The sequence below is a fragment of the Heterocephalus glaber genome, unplaced genomic scaffold, assembly GCF_053883595.1.
Source record: "Heterocephalus glaber isolate CG9 unplaced genomic scaffold, H.glaber_assembly_v1.0 deba00000546, whole genome shotgun sequence".
NCBI lineage: Eukaryota > Metazoa > Chordata > Mammalia > Rodentia > Bathyergidae > Heterocephalus > Heterocephalus glaber.
This window is the reverse complement of record NW_028258147.1, coordinates 44102332-44120434: the sequence shown is the minus strand read 5'-3', so window position 1 is coordinate 44120434 and position 18103 is coordinate 44102332. Positions and strand designations below refer to the sequence as shown.

The 18103-nt window shown below is 38.5% G+C and overlaps 1 protein-coding gene and 1 pseudogene across 1 annotated transcript in view; one reads left to right on the top strand and one right to left on the bottom strand.

Moving 5' to 3' along the window:
* Positions 1–18103, top strand: part of LOC101718729 (uncharacterized) — a 169369-nt gene that overhangs the window by 87556 nt on the left and 63710 nt on the right. The gene's annotated exons all lie outside the window — the stretch shown is intronic.
* LOC101718373 (rho-related GTP-binding protein RhoQ pseudogene) lies at positions 14586–15219 on the bottom strand (annotated as a pseudogene).

Genomic DNA, 18103 nt, shown 5'->3' with positions numbered 1-18103 from the left:
TCTTGTGAAATTGGCATTCTGGTTATAGTCTTTGCCTATACCTATATCTTCAAGTGTCTTATCTATTTATCTTCCAGTGAATTCAGTGTTTCTGTTTTGATATTTACATCTTTGATCTATTTCAATTTTAGTTTAGTACATTGTGAGTAATATGGGTCTAAGTTTAATCTTTTGCATGTGGAAAGCCAGTTTTCCCAGCTCCATTTATTAAAGAGGGTATCTTTCTTCCACTGAAGGTGTTTGGGCCCTTTATCAAAGATAAGGTAGCTGAATTTGCTTGGAATTATTTATGCATCTTATATATTTTTTCCATTGATCCTAGCCTCTGTTTTTTGTTCCAGTACCATGCCATTTTTGTCATGTTAGCTTTTTAATATAATTTCAAAGCCTTTGCCTTTGCTGCCCAGAATTGTTTTTGCTATTCTAGATGTCTTCTCATTCCATATGAATTTTATGATTGTTTTCTCTAGATCTGTGAAGTATGCTGTTGTTATTTTGATTGGGATTGCATTAAATCTGTACAACAGTTTTGAAAGTATTACTATTTTCAATATATTGGTTCTGCCTATCCAAGAAGAAGGGATATCTTTCCATTTTCTAATATCCTCTTTGATTTTTTTCAGAGTACTGAAGTTTTCAGTCTATAGATCTTCTACTTCCTTTGTTAGACTGATTCCTAAGCATTTCATTTTTCTTGATGCGTGGTTTCCCCAATTTCTCTCTCAATGAGTTTGTTATTCATGTACAGGAATGCTATTGATTTTTTTTTTTCTGTATTGACTTTGTATCCTTGTATGCTGATGAATTTGGTTATTAATTCTAGAAATCATTTGTTGGAGTTTTGGGCATCTTCTATGTAGAGTATTGTGCCATCAGCAAAAATGATCATTTATTTTCTTCCTTTCCTATCCATATTCCATTTGTTTCCTTTTCTTGTTGAATTGCTCTCACTTATATTTCCAGAAATATATTAAATAGGAGTGGTTATAGCATCCTTGTCTTGTTCCTCATGTTAGAGTGAAAACTTTTACCTTTTGATCATTTAATATGATGTTGGCAGTTGCTTTTTCATAGATGGCCTTTATCAGATTGAGATGAACACATTTTATTGCAATTTTTTCTAGGTTTTTTATTGTGAATGGGTGCTGGACTTTGTCAAACGATTTTCTGCAATTATTGAGATGATCCTGTGTTTTTTGTCCTGGGTTCTGTTGATGTGGTGTATTACATTTATTAATTTACACATATTGAACCATCCCTGAATCCCTGGGATGAAGCCTACTTACCCATGGTGTACAATCTTCTTGATGATTCACTGCATTCTGTTTGTGAATCTATTACTGAGAATTTTTGCATCTGTGTTCATTAAGGAGATTGGCCTGTAGTTCTGTTTTGGTTGGGCCTTTCTCTGGTTTTTCTTCCAGGAAAGAGTTTGGGAGTATTACTTCCCTTTCAATTCCATTAAAGAATTTGAGGACTAGTGACATTAGATCTTCTCTGTAATTCTTGTAGAATTCAGCAATGAATTCATCACAGTCTGGGCTTTTTTGTTGTTATTGACAGTTTTTAAATTATTTCTTCAATTGAAGCGATTAATATTGGGTTACTTAAAATTTTTATATCTTCTTGACTGGTTGGGTGTTTCTTACTCAAGTTGACACAATCAGTTAACTGTGATAACTATCAAGTTGACAATCAAACTTTAAACCACAGTCTTGACACAAAAACAAATTCATAATTACACTTGTTATAATTATCCTGCATACATATGAAAATGCATTAATTCCTACCCCATAATGGAATGAAAGTTTTCTCGGGTGATCCTTACTCCTAATATTTTATAACTTGAACATAAGTTTAACAATACTTAAGAAGCAAAATTAAGTCCATCAACATTATATTATATTGACTAGGAGATTTTTTTTACAATTACAATGCTCCTTTTTGTAACTGATCACAGTGTTGTAGCTGGTATTTAGGACTACTTTTACCACACATTCTGTATTCCCTTGGCCTTCAGAAAGCACCTCAGCAGGTCTTGGTTCTTTCTCTGGTGGTGACCCAAACTTTCACTCCTGAAGGTTTTTAACTATTTGTCATTCTGCCTGGATGGGGTTGTTGTAGTTTCCCATTGGCTTTAATAACAGTGCATACCACAAGGTGCCTTATGGGATATCCTGCATTCCAAGTATATTCTTCCTTTCCTCCATTATGGAATGATAGCCCAATTTTCCTTTGATGGTCTGAATCAGTAACCACTTCCAATACTGTAACTCCCTTTTTAGCTTGCTTACTGAGAGGCATGAGGAGACCAAAGTGACCAGGGTGAAGTCTTACCTTCCAGTTCAATTGTATCAATCTTGTGCTTCAAGGTATAAGCCTTTCCTCCTCTGGCACTGAGACTTCTAAGCCAGTAGAGCATAAAATCATGGGAACAGGAAGCAAAAGTTTGCTAGTAGATCACTGTGAATAATGGTGAGGGGTGCCATTCCCACTTCCATCCCTTGATTCCTGGACCCATGAATCCTGGCTATGGAAGACAGTACCATATATTGGATGCTGATTTAAAACACATACAGCCTTTTGAAAAATGCACCAGCCCTCCAAGCTATTGCCACATAATGAGCTCTGTAACTTTGTCTTCAGAAGATGATTACACTTTTGTATTACTCCAGCCCCTTCTGGATGGTGAGACCATGGTACAACCAGTTAATTCCATGAACAGGAGCCCATTACCTTACTTCTTTGGCCATAGAATGTGTTCCTTGGCCTGAGGCAATGCTATGTGGAATTCCGTGATGGTGGATAAGGCATTCTGTGAGTCAACAGATGGCAGTTTTGGCAGAAGTATTGCATGCAGGGCAGGCAAATCCATATCCAGAATAAGTATCTATGCCAGTAAGGGCAAACCACTGTCCTTTCTATTATGAAAGGGGTCCAATATCAACAACCTGACACCAGGTCATAGGCTGAACACCCTGGGGAATGGTGCCTTCTCAGGGACTCAGTGTTGGTCCCTGTTGCTGGCATATTGGGCATTCAGCAGTGGCTGTAGCCAGATCAAACTTGGTGAGTCTATCCATAACCTCCATCCCTGCTACCATGGCCATTCTGTTCATGAGCCCATGGAGCAATGACAAGGTCGATGAAAAAAGAGATTGACTTCTATCTAGAGAATGGGTTATCTTATCCACTTGATTGTTAAAGTCCTGTTCTGCTGAGGTCACTTTTTGCTGAGTGTTTACATGGGATACAAATATTTTTACATCCTTTACCCATATGGCAAGGATTTATGGAAAATAATTTTTTCTGATGAGCCTCTTCCCTGAATATCTTTCTCACCAATTTTCCAGTGATGTATCTTCCAAAGTCCTGACCATCACACCAGACTATTGGCTACAGCCCATGAATCATATGTATGTGCACACCTAGCCATTTCCCCTTCCAAGTAAAATATACTGCCAGGAGCACTGACCATAATTTTGGTCACTGTGAAGATTTCCTTTCTCTACTGTCTTTCATGGATGTCTTAGAACGGGGGTGTAATTCTTCTGCTGCCCACTTGGAGATGGTGTCTTCATAAAGAGCAGAACCACAAGTAAACCAGGCCGTGGCCTTCTCATTCTCTGATTGCTAATATATGACACACCTCATGAGCCCATAGGTGCATGCTGGGAAATGGACAACAATATGGAAAGAGTAGGAGGCTTGGGCATCTGGAAAAATTTTTCATGTAACTTACTTCTATCCTGTGGACCTTCTATGGCTCAATCATATATATACCATTTCTATTTAATGATAAACTGTTGCTGTGCACCTCCAAGCTTATGACTCAGTGGATCATATAATATCCAACTCATAATAGGCAACTCTGGTTCCATGGTAACCTAGTGTCCCATGGTCAAGCATTCAGTTTGCAGTACAGCCCAGTAACATGCCAACAGCTGATTTTTTCTGGGGAGAGTAGATGTCTGCAACTGATGGCAGAACCTTGCTCCAAAATTCTAAATGTCTCTGCAGCAGTTTACATATGGAGGCTGAATCACTACCTGCCAAACAGCATCTCTACCTTCCACCAACACTTGAATCCATGATATAAATTGAGCCTAAAGAAGAATGCCAAGACTATCCCCTTGGACCATCTTGGGCTGAAGATCTCTTTGGCATATTGTGTTCAGCTTCTCAAAACAACTGTGGAAAATGTGGTGTTAGCCACAAGTTGCAGAGCAGTGGAAAGCTGGTGACATTTGTATAAAAACTACTGGGAGTTTGACCTCTCACAAGTGTTTACATGGGAAATGGTTTTAATATGGAAGGTGTTGCTGGAGTCACACTGTAATATGTTTAAATGATGAAAATCTATGAAGAGCATTCATAGAGATAACTCATTTATATAATCTTCTAAAGGAAGTGTTGATATATTTGGCAGTTTATTTTGTTCTGAAACTGTTAATTTTATTATTTTTTTGTAGTAGGTAAAAAATACCTGAAATACAGGTCTTAAAAATAAAAAGATTATTTTAGCTCATGGTTTCAGAGATTAAAGTCAGTTCTTATTAGACTTGAATGGAGAAATAGTGGAAATAGTTCATGTAAGGAACAGGGAAAGGGGATGTTACTAGAACCTCTGCAGCAAGTCCTAGTCTCCTGTGAGCCATGGCAGCACAAGGCAAATTAACTTATTATACAGAAAAGGTAGAAAAGATGAGACTTGGAGAAGAAGCTGAGCTTTGAGCCTGATCAGTGCTGTTCTGGGGAGCAAAGGCAAAAGCCCCCAAGCTTGCTGCACATTTTATTCAGTACTTGGGGAAACAAATGTAACAAATGAAATGCAGAGTTCAGTACCTCACATTGGGATAAACAAAGTGTAACAAAAGACTGGGGGGCAGTGGAAATCCAAGAACAATGAGGAACTATGCAGATGAAGATTTGGTTCCTCCCAGGATGTCTCCTGCTGGTGTAATCTTGTCCTGAAGCATCACAGCATCACCAGATCATTGAGGTCTCAGTTGTGACTGGGAGGCCAAAATAGAATTATGTCTTGAAATGCCATAGCTGGCCTGTAGGCAGGAGAACTAGGCCTATTCAAATGACTTTTCCCTAAAATTATGTAGCATTGCTCCCAACATAGCTCCCTTTCTCTTTGTTTTATGTGAAGGTGTTTTTTTAAATTTACAATAACTTTATTATCAAACACACAGACATACAAAAATTAAAATCACTCAAAGAAGAACAATGCAAGGGGAAAAAAACTACAATAATATTCAAATACAGTAGAACTCAACCAAAACAAAACTGAAAAGCACTTAAACATTTTTCCGTATAACTTTAAAAAGCATCTCAAGTACCAACATCAGAGGATGTGATTTGTATCAGAAAGATCCCCAAAACCAACATTGAACAAATAATGATCTGGAAAAAAACTCCAGTTAGCAGACTCCACACAGGCTGAACTTCTCCCTAATTTAAATATCAATACAGTCATATGACACTCAATGGAAACACAATCCAAGAAATATGTTATTATGCCATTTCATCCCTGTGTATCCTTAATTACACTTTCAGTTTCTCACACCAAAAAAACTATCCGGTATTAACACATATGTGTCCGATTTATTTCACTTAAGAGTATGGCCTCAATATGCATCCATTTAGCTATAAATATCTCTAGTTTCTCATTCTTTATGGCTGAGTAGTACTCTATTTTATAAAAAAAAAATACATCTTTTTATTCCAGTTTCCAGTTCATGGGAACTTGGGCTGTTTCCAAGCTTTCGCTATTACAAACTATGCTGCTATGAACATGGGTGCATGTATATCACTGTGGTAAGATTCTTTTAATTCTTTTGTGAAGACACCCAGCAGGGGGATAGCTGGGTCGAATGGGACCTCTAAGCCTAGTTCTTTGAGGTATCTCTATACTGAGTTCCTCAGTGGTTGCACCCAGTCTGCATTCCCACCAACAATGGAGAAGGGTTCCTTTCTCCCCACAACCCCACCAGCATTTGTTATTTTTTGATTTCTTGATAGCAGCCATTATTTTTGGGGGGAGGTGGAATCACAGTGTTGTTTTCATCTGCATCTCTCAAATAACCAGTGATGTTGAACATTTTTTTCATATGTTTATTTGCTGCTTTTACTTCTTTGAGAAATGTCTTCATTTCAGATGTCCATTTTTGAAATGGGTCTTTGATTTTGGGGGCATCTGACTTTTTTCAGTTCTTTATATATTCTAGATAATAGTTCTTTGTCTAAGGTACAGTTCCTAAAATTCTTTTTCCCACATTGTAGGTTGTCTCCTAGCTCTGTTGGTGGTTTCCCTTGCAGTGCAGAAATTTTTAATGAGATAAGATCCCAGTTGTTGATTCTTTGTGGAAGTTCCTATGCCACTGAGGTTTTGTTCATAAAGTTTTTAATATACCAATATCTTCAAGAGTTCTACCTAATGTATCTTCCAGAAAATTTAGTGTTTCTGTCCTAATATTTAAATCTTTAATCCACTTCAATCTTAATTTAGTGCATGGTGATAGGTATGGGTCTAGTTTTAATCTTTGGCAGGTTGAAATCCAGTTTTTCCAACACTCTTTATTAAATAGGCTATCTTTCCTCCAATGAGGATGGTTGGCTCCTTTGTCAAAGATGAGGTGGCTGAGCATATTTGTAGTTGTTTCTGCATCTTCTAATCTATTCCACTGATCCTTGGGTCTGTTTCTTTGACAATACTATGCTGGTTTTATCACAGTAGCTTTGTAGTATAGTTTCAAGTTGGGGATTGTAATACCCCCAGCCATATCTCTGTTGCCTAAAATTTCTTTTGCTATTCTAGGTCTCTTCTGGTTCCAAATGAATTTTTGGATTGTTTTCTCTAGTTCTGTGAAATATATTGTTATATTAGAGAAAGAAATAAAAGGAATAAAAATAGGAAAGGAAGAAGTTAAGCTGTCATTATTTGTTGATGATATGATACTTTACATAGAAGACCCAAAATACTCTGCCAAAAGACTTCTAGAGTTACTTGACAGATTCAGTAGAGTAGCTGGATATAAGGTCAACAGTCAAAAAATAACAACCATTTTATATAAAAATAATAGACTCACTGACAGAGAAATTAGGGAAACAATTCCTTTTACAATAGCATTCAAAAAAATGAAATATCTAGGTGTCAGTCTAACAAAGGAAGTAAAAGACCTCTACACTGGAAACTATAGTGCTTTGAAAAACGAGATTGAGGAGGATATAAGAAAATGGAAAGACATCCCTTCTTCCTGGATAGGAAGAACCAATATAGTGAAAATGGCCTTACTTCCAAAACTATTATATAGGTTTAATGCAATGCCAATTGAAATTCCAATATGTGAAGGTGTTTTTAGGAAAAGTGTGCACACCCAACAATGGCTTGTCCTTATATATTGTGAGGATCTATAGTGTGTTTGACTGGCTTAGCTGTCTACAATAAGCATAATTTCTCTTAATTGGGGCTGTAAAAAGATTAAAAATCTAATAATATTTTTTAAACAATGTTGGCTACAAAATCTAAAACTTTTGTTGAACTCAAATAAATATTGTCTTAGTTATACTTTTCTAGTGGGTGTTTAAGACCAAGTTATGGTGAGACCTATATTAAATAAAATCAACCTCTTGGTATCAAGGTCAATTAAGTCTCCACAGGCACTGTCTTGGAACCATCTATAGAGCCTCTTAGCTCCTTTGTCAGTGTCAGCTGCCAGGATATGTCATGGCCTTGCTTGACCATGTTGCTTTCTGTGAAAGCATGGGAGATTTTTTTTTTCATCCAGGTGACATTCCTTTGGCACACATTTTTTTGGATCTTATCATTTTGGTGTTCAGCAACCTCCCTGTTCAGGAGGTTCGGTGACTCACCAAAGGTGTAGGATCTTGGAGAAGGTACCTTCCTCATGTCCTGAATCTTTTTGTTGTAGTTAACCTTGGAGGGCCAGGGCCAAAATATTGGCTGTCATCTTAGCCCAGACAGATATCTTTTTAGTTCTGGTTTCTAAACTTTGGTTGTTGAACACCAAGAAGAGAAGGTCAATAACATTAATGTTGTAAGAGGAGTAGTGAACTCAACTATTATAATTTTACCTGGATATTAAACATTTTGGAATAAAAATATAGTTAAAAGACTGTTATTATTGCCAATTATGGTTATTCTTGTGGTTGAATCCCTAAGTAGTTATCTTTTTATAGGATGTCATCTAAGGAAATAAATCAGCCTACAGGTTGCTTATTATCATAGGTGACTGGAGCATAAGAAAAAGGCAAATATCTGAATCAAAATGTTATTACCATAAACAATACCAGAAAAGGAGCAGTAATAAATATCACAGTTATATAAAACCTTGTGTTCTTCAAAGTAGTTTGGTACCAAAAACATCTTTCTAATAACACTGTTTTGTTTATGCCACAGAAATTAATCTTTTGAAGATGACCAATAGAGACATATCACAATAACATTTTTAGAACTTAACCAATATAAATATTTTATAATAACATATTTAGACCTTAAACTTCAATGATAACCAATGTAATCAATTTATAATAACATATTGATACAATATCTATTGTGGTGTATCTCCCATAATGTGGGAAAATGTAAGATTTAGTTACTAATTGTAAGAAGCTTGTGAAATGAGAAAATTAAGCAATTCTCTGTGAATCTCCTCAACTCTAGGATTTAGTTACTAATTGTAAGAAACTTGTTAACGGAAAGAACTAAGTAAATGTCTCAGAGAACTTCCTCAGGTCTGTTTGCTGAAAGGATTGCAGAAAGCCTTAAAAGATGTAAAAGTTCATAGGAAGTACATATGTTTTCCTAAGCTCTATTAGTAACCATTGTCTGGGGTCAGAGGACCACGGTCCTGTGACTCTACAGATGGAGGGAAAGATTGTGGGCTTGATTTCTGCTGAAATCGCCCTGCTTTCTTGGAACATCTGATAGAGGAGGGCTGCTATGTATTCTTAGATGTACAGCTCTGGTGAACAGAGACACAAGACATGTAAACTTGCCTGTGGCTTTATGAGTTACTTGTTAACCTTTAAGACTAAGATAAATGTGACATTGCTGTAATGATAAACAAAGGCCAGAGATGTGCAGGAATGTCACAGATGTTCTTCTGAGAAAACAAAGAATAATGATGTCAGAATTGCCTGTCAAAAATGTATAAAACCTGACTGCTAGACCCAATCTGGGTCAAAACAGAGAACAGTGACCTAAAAAATAAAGTGCTGTTTCATCCCCCAGCTGTCTCCTTTTCTTTCTTTAAAGGTCGGTGCTCTCTGGGGTCTCCAGGTCTCCCTCTAGAGAGACCAACAACACCATAAGATTATGAAAATTACTAGGGGGTCTCTCTAGTGAATTAAGGCCAGAATAATTACTTTCAGGGCAGCCACTTCTTTATTCATCAAAGGGAGTACCCATGAAGCCAATTTAATAATAGGTGAATATCTTTTAAGAAAAATTTCTTTTTCAAAAGGTGAAAAGGAAAAGAGAGGAAAATAAAATTTGAGTTCAACTGTACAAATGGACAAACAGACAACAGAGAAACATATAAAACAATTTATAAAACTAGAGTGCACTCAAATATATTTGGCCATATTGAATTATAATATACCTTTTATGATTTTTAGGTTTATAATTGTATACAAGACTAGTCAAAAACTTTTGTAGTCAATTAACAGAGATCTTTTGAGATTAGAATCAGAAGGAATGTAAGTGCTTTTATACCTGTAAATGTAAAAAGAACATTTTGAAGTTGTTCTCCCCTTTTTTATTTTTTACCATAAATCTATAATTATTCTTTTTCTGGTGGCATCATCTCAGTCCTGGGCCCTGCTGCGGATTTGTTGGTCGTTGCTGGTGAGGTGGGTCACTCAGGTGCATCTGGCTCATTGCTCTCAGTGGGGGTGCTATCCCTGGTCTCTGAGATGTTGGTGGTTTCACCAGCATGACCCATGATCACACATTCCAGGAGGGCAGCCACAAGGTTTCATCCTTATCTGTCAGCACACAGGCAAAAATCTCTCCCTCAAGTTATTAAGGCAGGACCAATTTTTTGACATATGGCCTTTTGTAATCTTAAAAACAAGTTTAATAATTTAGGGTCTAAGGTAGAGCAGACCATAGCTCCTTCCAGTCTTTGAGTCAACCACACTGCATAAGAAGAATCACTTAAAATATTAAGAGGTTGGGAAGGGAAGTTTTCAATCACGGAGAAAATGGCTAGCAACTCTGACCTCTGAGCAGAAAGACCAGGTATAGGCAACACATAGCTAAAGGAAGAGCTCCAAATTGCTGTTTGGCCTGGAGAAGAGCCCTTGGTGAAATAGGCTGAGGCACCTTACAATGGCTGAAATTGAATAACCTTGGGGAGAATAAATTCATGTTGTGCAAAAAACTGAAATGGAGGATCTCTAGGATGATAATTATCTATCTGTCCATTGAAATCTGCAAAGGCTACTTGGCAATACAAAGCACTTTGTAGCAGTGTCTGCATTTGAGCCTTATCAATTGGGATAATGATGAAATGAGGATCAGCAACAAATAATTGCCAGGTTCGATTATGTCCCAAGAAAACTATTTTTTCAATTTGCTCTAGATATAATTGTAGAGATTTCATTAACTAGTTAGAAAAAAAAAAAATTCCATGGGAAAGACCTGTGTCTCATTCTAGTACCCTATTAAACCTATAGGTGATTGGGGATGTTAAGCACAAACAAATGAACCAGATAATTAGAGTTTATACAAAAAATCTGATGGTTATGTAGGCTTTGTTCTATTAATTGTAACTCCTTTTGTGTCTCTGGAGTTAATTTTTGAGGGGAATTAAGATCAGAATCTCCCTGTGATATTTCACATAAATTCAGCAATTCAAAAGTTGTTATCCCTATTTTAGGCCTAATCCAATAAAAGGCAAATCAAGGTTGGTCTGTCAGCCACAAAGAAATGTTGAAAAAACAGTCTTCTAAATCTATAAGTGGCCACTTCTGGGGAATTGCCACTGGGTTTGGTAAGCCAGGTTGCAATGCCTTCATGGGAATGAGGCTGGGATTAACTGTCCATAAGTCATGAGGCCAATACCATTTCCCTGACCTTTTTGGAATAATAAAAAGGGGTGTGTTCCAGGGGCTCATGAATGGTTTTAAATGCCCTTTGTTAAGTTGTTCTAATATAGGTTGCTCTAAAATGGTTAGTTTCTCCTGTGGTAGGGGCCATTGATCAACCCAAATGGGGTCATTCAATTTCCATTGTAAAGGCAAAGTTGCCTTGGGCAGAGAAACTTCAATAGCCCCAACTAAAAATTTTTTATCACATCCAATTCCGAGGTGATTATTTTTCTGTTGCTGTTCTATAGGCTGCATTCCACCCTGAAGCTGCTTGCCTAATCCTACTTCTGGTTCATATCCCTTTTCTTTTTTTTAAACTATGAGTATCATTTTATTTGTAATCCTGTGTGTTAAGGGACACTGTTAAAAGAAACAATCCCTTTAAAAACAACAACCAACAAACCAGTATTTAATTTGGTATTTAAGATAATTAAAAATCAAATGGAAGCAGTCTCTAAGATAATTCATGACAAATACCATTAATTCAAGCTTACTTACTGGAAATATTTTTCAACATGGCTAACCTAAAATGTACCTATAGAGATAAAATAAGGGTGTAAATTAGCAAAGTATTAAATAAGATTTTAAGGAGTCCCTAAAATCATTTTTAAGAACTTTAGAACTAATTCACTATAAGCAAAAACAGATTAACTACAAATCTCTTTTAAGTTCTTTCACACATGACCTTATTAGAAGCAATATATTTGCATTTACTAGCAAAATTCATGGCAATAAAGTATTTTTGAAGTGTATTTTATTTCCCAAATAGTTTACTAGTTTGAAAGAGTCATTCCAGAGATTCATCTGAATTTCTATTAAAACCTAAGCCTTTAATGAAAAAACATGTCTCTGAAAGTAAGCCAATTTTTCTACAATCTGCTTATGAATAGAAAACAAATCTTTGGTTTTTAGTTTAAGTAGCAGGAAGGATTACAAAAAGAAACACTAAATAACTAAAGCAATTAAAAAGCTCTGAATAAGCATGAGAAACTCCAAACCTCATCAAGGTCAGCAGAGCACCTAAGGCACCTCAGGTTCAGATGATACAATCATCTTTGCTTACAGTTCTGCAAGTCTGTGTACATGATCTTTACCACCTGGAGAAGGTGGTATCCAACAGTGATTACTGTGATCAGGAAAGAAGACACTAAGAACTGATAGATGGGAGAGACACTGGAGATCATCTCTTCAACCTTCCATACTGTAAGGTGAGGAACCTGAGGCCCAGTCAAGAAACAGGTGACACCAGCTTGTGTTTCCAGATTCTTAATCCATCTCTTAGGCCAGGACAAATTCTAGATTTTAATTTTCATTGCCTAGTAAACCAAGTGTGAAGGGTTTCAAAGATGTAAATTTGAAAAAAAATCCCCATCAAATTCCCAAAGGCAACTAGGAAATGTATAATATTTTACTGTCTTAATTCCTTTATACCATGTGTTGGACAGCTCAGATAATATGTTAATTGATTTATACAATTCCTTCAAGTCTACCTAAAAATAGACCACAATTAAATGAGAAAGTTACAGAAGATTCCATTTTACCATACATAAGGCCATGATAGTGTGAACCACCATTTCTTGAGAGAAGGAAGATATCCAATGTCCAGTTCTGAGAGAAAGCTTCTGACTAGTTATCCAGTAGACTCTCCACTCTTCAATGGGGAAGATGATGCTTGATTTTTAAAAATCTCTACAAAGCTCACATACAAAGACAGTACATCCTAGATTTGTGACTGATATAAGCATTTAAGGCTGTCATTTTCAAGTATAAATGTTTAGTGTTCCATTACCCAATCTGTGCAATTCACATAGCTGTAAGTACAAATCATAAAAATTAACAGAAGCCTACCAAAACCAAATCATAATTTAGGCAACAGCAAGTTAAATGTAAGGAAGGCTAGGGGAAATTGTGGATTAGATTATGCATGTCTAAACTGCATTAGGTGGCTCACACTTTTTCTAGCACTACTATCTGTTGTGTGGCATCTAGAACATGGCAGATCCACAGCAGACCAAACAAAGAAGGTAGATTAGATAACAGGACCCGTTATTAAGAACGTTCACCTCCAATACAGTCCTAAGACCTGTCCCTCAGATGATGATGAGAAATGACTCATAAGTGCAAGGACGCGAGTTCGATCCCCAGTACCAAAAAAAAAAAAAAAAAAAAAAAAAAAATGGCTCCAGTACCACATAAGCTTTACAGATGACCATGAAAAAGTTTCCTTTTTTTTTTTTTTTAAGCAGAACCTTTCACCTTGGGACAAATACGTACTGCCCCGGGATTAATTAAATCAACATTATCTACTTCTGGCTTAATGGAATATTGTGAAATGTAATACAACTGGAGAGAATAGGTATTTGGAAGCCAGTGGTATTCTGTTTAACTTACATTCTGAGAGTGTACATAAACTGTGGTTCTATAACTTCTGCTATAGTTGCAATATCTGTATCTGAAAGGTGACAACAGTTTTATTACAGAAGCAGCTGCTCTGTTTTAAATTCCACATAACATGTTTAGATTCTAGGTCTTGCCTCTTTAACAGAAATCAATGTTCTCTTGTGTTTTGGTCAGCATACACAGTTTCTCATCATTTGATGTACACAGCCAGTGTGGGAATTTTAAAAAATTACCAGGTAATTCAGAGAGCTAAACTGAGTCCATGATTATGGTGAAGTCTTACCCAAAGTTTAAATTTGTAAATTAGCATGTATCTCATGCAATTTGGGGAGCATCAAACTAAATCTACAATTGTCAGAAGCCTTGTTACAGTTTAATGCACATTAACTAAAATGTGTACATTTTTAGTGTTGATGATAAATGCAGTTATGACCTTATTACACTTTTGGCATTCTTTAAGAAAGCATATTAAGCTTTAATATAGAAATATTTAGTTTACATTTAACTTGTGCTCAGGTAATATAATAAACGTCTTTTCGCTTTTGATCTCATACATTCTCTCTTCAGGTATGGCCCATCTCCTGTACACTTGGAGCAACCTTTGGCTACGTGGCTGGCCTTGTTATTTCACCATTCTGGATATACTGGAATAGAAAGCAACTTACATACAAGAACAATTAACTGGAGCAAAGGGAAAAGATATTTCTTTGTGCAGATTCCATAAGGGCTGTGCAGAAATGTATATGGTCAAAGCCAAGCAGTTCCATTTACAGCACTGTTTTTTTTTTTTATGTAGTTTCAATATGATGTGATTGTAGCTTTTTGAACTATGAAAACCCTGAGAGATTGTACCTTCTATTTGAAATAAAGTATTTATAATAGATTGTGGCTTCAGATTCTGTTTGCTGCTTCTTAGGTCTTTAAGGAACATTCTTAATGAACTTTATAGAATTCTGAGGACAGGTTTTTGTTTTCTTTCAAATTTGACACTGCTTCAATACAAGAGGTCTGGGTATCCCTGTAGCATTTCATATGCTTTCTGAGAGAAATTGACAGTTTTCTTGGCCACTGAAGTTTTTCACGTAATCAAACAACGGTTTATACATCTTGATCCTATTCTTTTTTTAACTGTATGTCTCTTTGGAGTTAAAATGGCTATGATAGCTTCATCAAAAACAGTCTTCAATCCCTTCTGGGTTAAAGCTGAACATTTCACATAGCAGCATGCTCCTATCTCTTTTGCTAGTTTCTGTCCTTGTTCCACACATATAGGTTTTTCTTTCAAATCATTCAGTCTTGCTAAAGTTTTGGGGTCATCCTGGAGATCAATCTGAGTTCCTATTAATAAAAAGGGTACATTTGGGGCATATTCCTTAAGTTCCGGTACCCACTCTTCTTTCACATTTTGAAATGAGGCTGGATTGACCACGGAGAAGCATATGGGGAAGCCGTCAGTCATTGGATAGGATAAAGGACTCAGACAATCATAGTCTTCCTGTCCCGCCCTGTATAGAGTCCCAGGAGGTACTGCTTGCCCCCAACAGTGACGCTGATGGCGTAGTGGTCGAAGATGGTGGGCACATACTCCTTGGGGAAGGCATCGTTGGCATAGCTCATGAGCAGGCAGGTCTTGCCCACCACCCCGTGGCCCACCACCACGCACTTGAGCATCAGTGTGCCTGGCCCTTGAGCCATGCTGTGGCCGGCTGGTCTCCAGGCATGGTCTCCGCCTGCCTCCGAGCCAGCCAGGTTCAGCCCCAGCCTGCCTGGGGGGGCCGCCACTGCTGTTCCCCCCCCAAGCAGCAGCGCCCCCCGCTGGAGGGGAAGGCAGGGAGCAACGGGTTTGAAGCGCAGCCGCCGCTGCCTCCACCTTGGTTGCTGCTGCCCGGGTCCCCTCGCCGGTCCTGGTCCCCGCACCTGCTGTCCCTGCTGCCCGGCACCCGCACCCTCTCCACGGCCCAGCCTCCCCGAGGGGCTCAGCCAAATCATAAGACCAGCCCCCCTGGGGGAGAAGGCAACTTCACGGAGGGTGGCCACGGGGAAGGCATATCCCCTTTTAGACATCATGCGTTGACCCAGTGAGGTTTCGGGGGCAAAGTAGTCACTATGACACTCCATTCTTCCAATAAATCTCTGCCCAATAAATTTACAGGTATGGGAGCTATGTAAGGACAAATATGTCCCAATTGTTCATCAGGCCCTTCATGAGGCAGGGGAATGGGAGCTTTGCAAAACTTGTTGGGGGACACCGAGGCCTTCAGAGATGTTTTAGTTGGTTTTTTCCCCCAAGATGACAGCCAAACACATGTGCCAATCATGGACATGTTCGTGACCATGTCTATCAGTCCTGTAAAGAATTTGCCATTCAATTTAATTTTGCACATGGGCCAGGTTTTGGAAATCTCTTGGGTGAAATAAGTCTCTTCTTCAGGAATTTCTGGCCAAGGATCCCCTCTGGAATTTTTAAAGCTAATATTATTTAATTTTGGTTTAGGCAAAAGCAACAATTGTGCAATATAATCTCCTTGTTCTATGACCCAAAGTTCTGTGGAACTAACAGGAAGAAACAATTCAGAGGTACAGTCAGAATCAACAATCGCTGGAATAACAGTAATGCCTTTCAAAGTTAGAATTTTCCAAGTATCAAACCAATTGTTGGGGGGGTGGGCCATGAATTCCTGTGGGGACAGATACTGGAGTCTCACCTCACAGCAGGTGAACTCTGAGCACCAGGAAGATCTATTCCATCTTCCCCTGATGAGGGAAGAAATGTCCCTCTGGACACGCATGCCATCTGATTTTGTACTTGTGCATGGGACTGAACCGTGTACTGCTGATTCAGGGGGACTGGAGCCCCCTAGCTCTGATCTCCTATAGTCTCCTGGGCCCAATTTCCATTTTCCTGGCAGCAGTGTGCCACCCTTATCATATTTGGAGTGGCAGGCATTAGCCTAGTGAATGCTTTTTAAACAGCAAGGGCAAGGGCCAGGCAGTAACTTATTTTCTTTGGATGCCTGATCTAGTAGCTTGGGATCAGCTTGTAAAGCCACCTTCATTTTGCAGTGTTTTCTGAGATGCTCTGATTTTCCACAATTAAAACATTTTAAATCACTGTGTGTACCACCTAATTTGGGAGATGCCTTGAGCCATCAGAGCTAAATTGTATAAAGGAGACCCAATATTTTGGCATGCCTTACTATATGCTCCAAGATCTTTAGAGAAGTGAACAGGATTTATTGCCTGTTTGCAATCCATATTAGCATTTTCCTGTATCTCTGCTGCCTGGGAATAAGAAATCTGTCTCCCAATAATTTGTTGTAATCTTGCTACAAATTCTGTGTAATTTTCCAATGGCCCTTGCATGATTTGAGTAAAAGATTGCATAGGTGCTCCATCAACTGGCACAGAAGCCCAAGCTCTCCACAGGAGGTCCTCTAGCTTATGAAAAAGTAATGGTGGGCAATAGGCTTGCCTGCTAAAACCCAAAACGTCACCCATGCTCAGTAACATATCAATGGTAACTTCTCTAGACTGAGCATCTCCCTGAACATTGTTATGAGCCTGTTCTCTGATTAATGAATGCAGTTCCACCTCAAAGTGGAGATACTGAGTGGGGGACAGGCATGTTTTCACAAAGTGAAAAACATCATGCAGAAGCAGAGAATAAGTCTGGAGTACATTGTCCGACAAACCCACTGTACAGGGGCTTTGGACGCCATTAGTTAGCACGCTCTGCCTGAGGTCCTTCAGGATGTTAAAATCAAAAGAGGTGTGAACATACATGTCCACCTCTGGGTTGTCAGGATCAGGCAAAACTGAGATCAGAAAGAAAAAAGGGTCTCCAACCACCTTGCTCAATATCTCAGCCTTTTGCAGGGCACAGCAATAGGGAGTGGCCCCAGAAGTGGGCTTCACAAAGGGGGCAGCTAGACTTTTGCAAGATACCCCAGGAGGCTGAGGGGCTAGAGAGTTAGGGTTTTCCTCAGCATGCTTCGGTGGTGGAGCAGAAGCCACAGTGAGATGAAAGCAGACCAGAGAAGCCAAACAAGGGGAAGCCTGGCCAGAAGGGAGGGTTGGGGGAAGGGCAGCTGAGGTCTCCTGAACTGATTGAGAGAATTTGATAGCAGAGTGGACTGAGGCCCAAGTGGGCAGTGTTGGGGGGGGTGGGAAGATGATCAGCCCTTCACTGGGCCTCATGGAGAATGGTACCTACACATTCCCATGCTATTGCATTAGTTGTCCCTTCCTGGGGAAAAGATGGGCATACATTTGTGTATGTTTTAACAACTCTATCACAGCATCCTTTGCTACTGGATATATGTATGCTTCCTTTAACAGTGACTTAAGTAATTTGGCAAAATTATGCTGCTCTGTTGACAGAGACTGAACAATATATGTAACTCAGCAAAGATAGAAAATTACCCCCAGCTGGACACACCACCAATGTCCCTCATCTGAGTCTGGAAATCCTCCTGGGAGATCAGTGTTCTGTCTCTTTTATTCCGAGTTTGTCTCACAGGCAAGCTCACTTGTGGATCTGATTCACATCCACGTTGGGTTTCAAATGTAAAGAACAGGG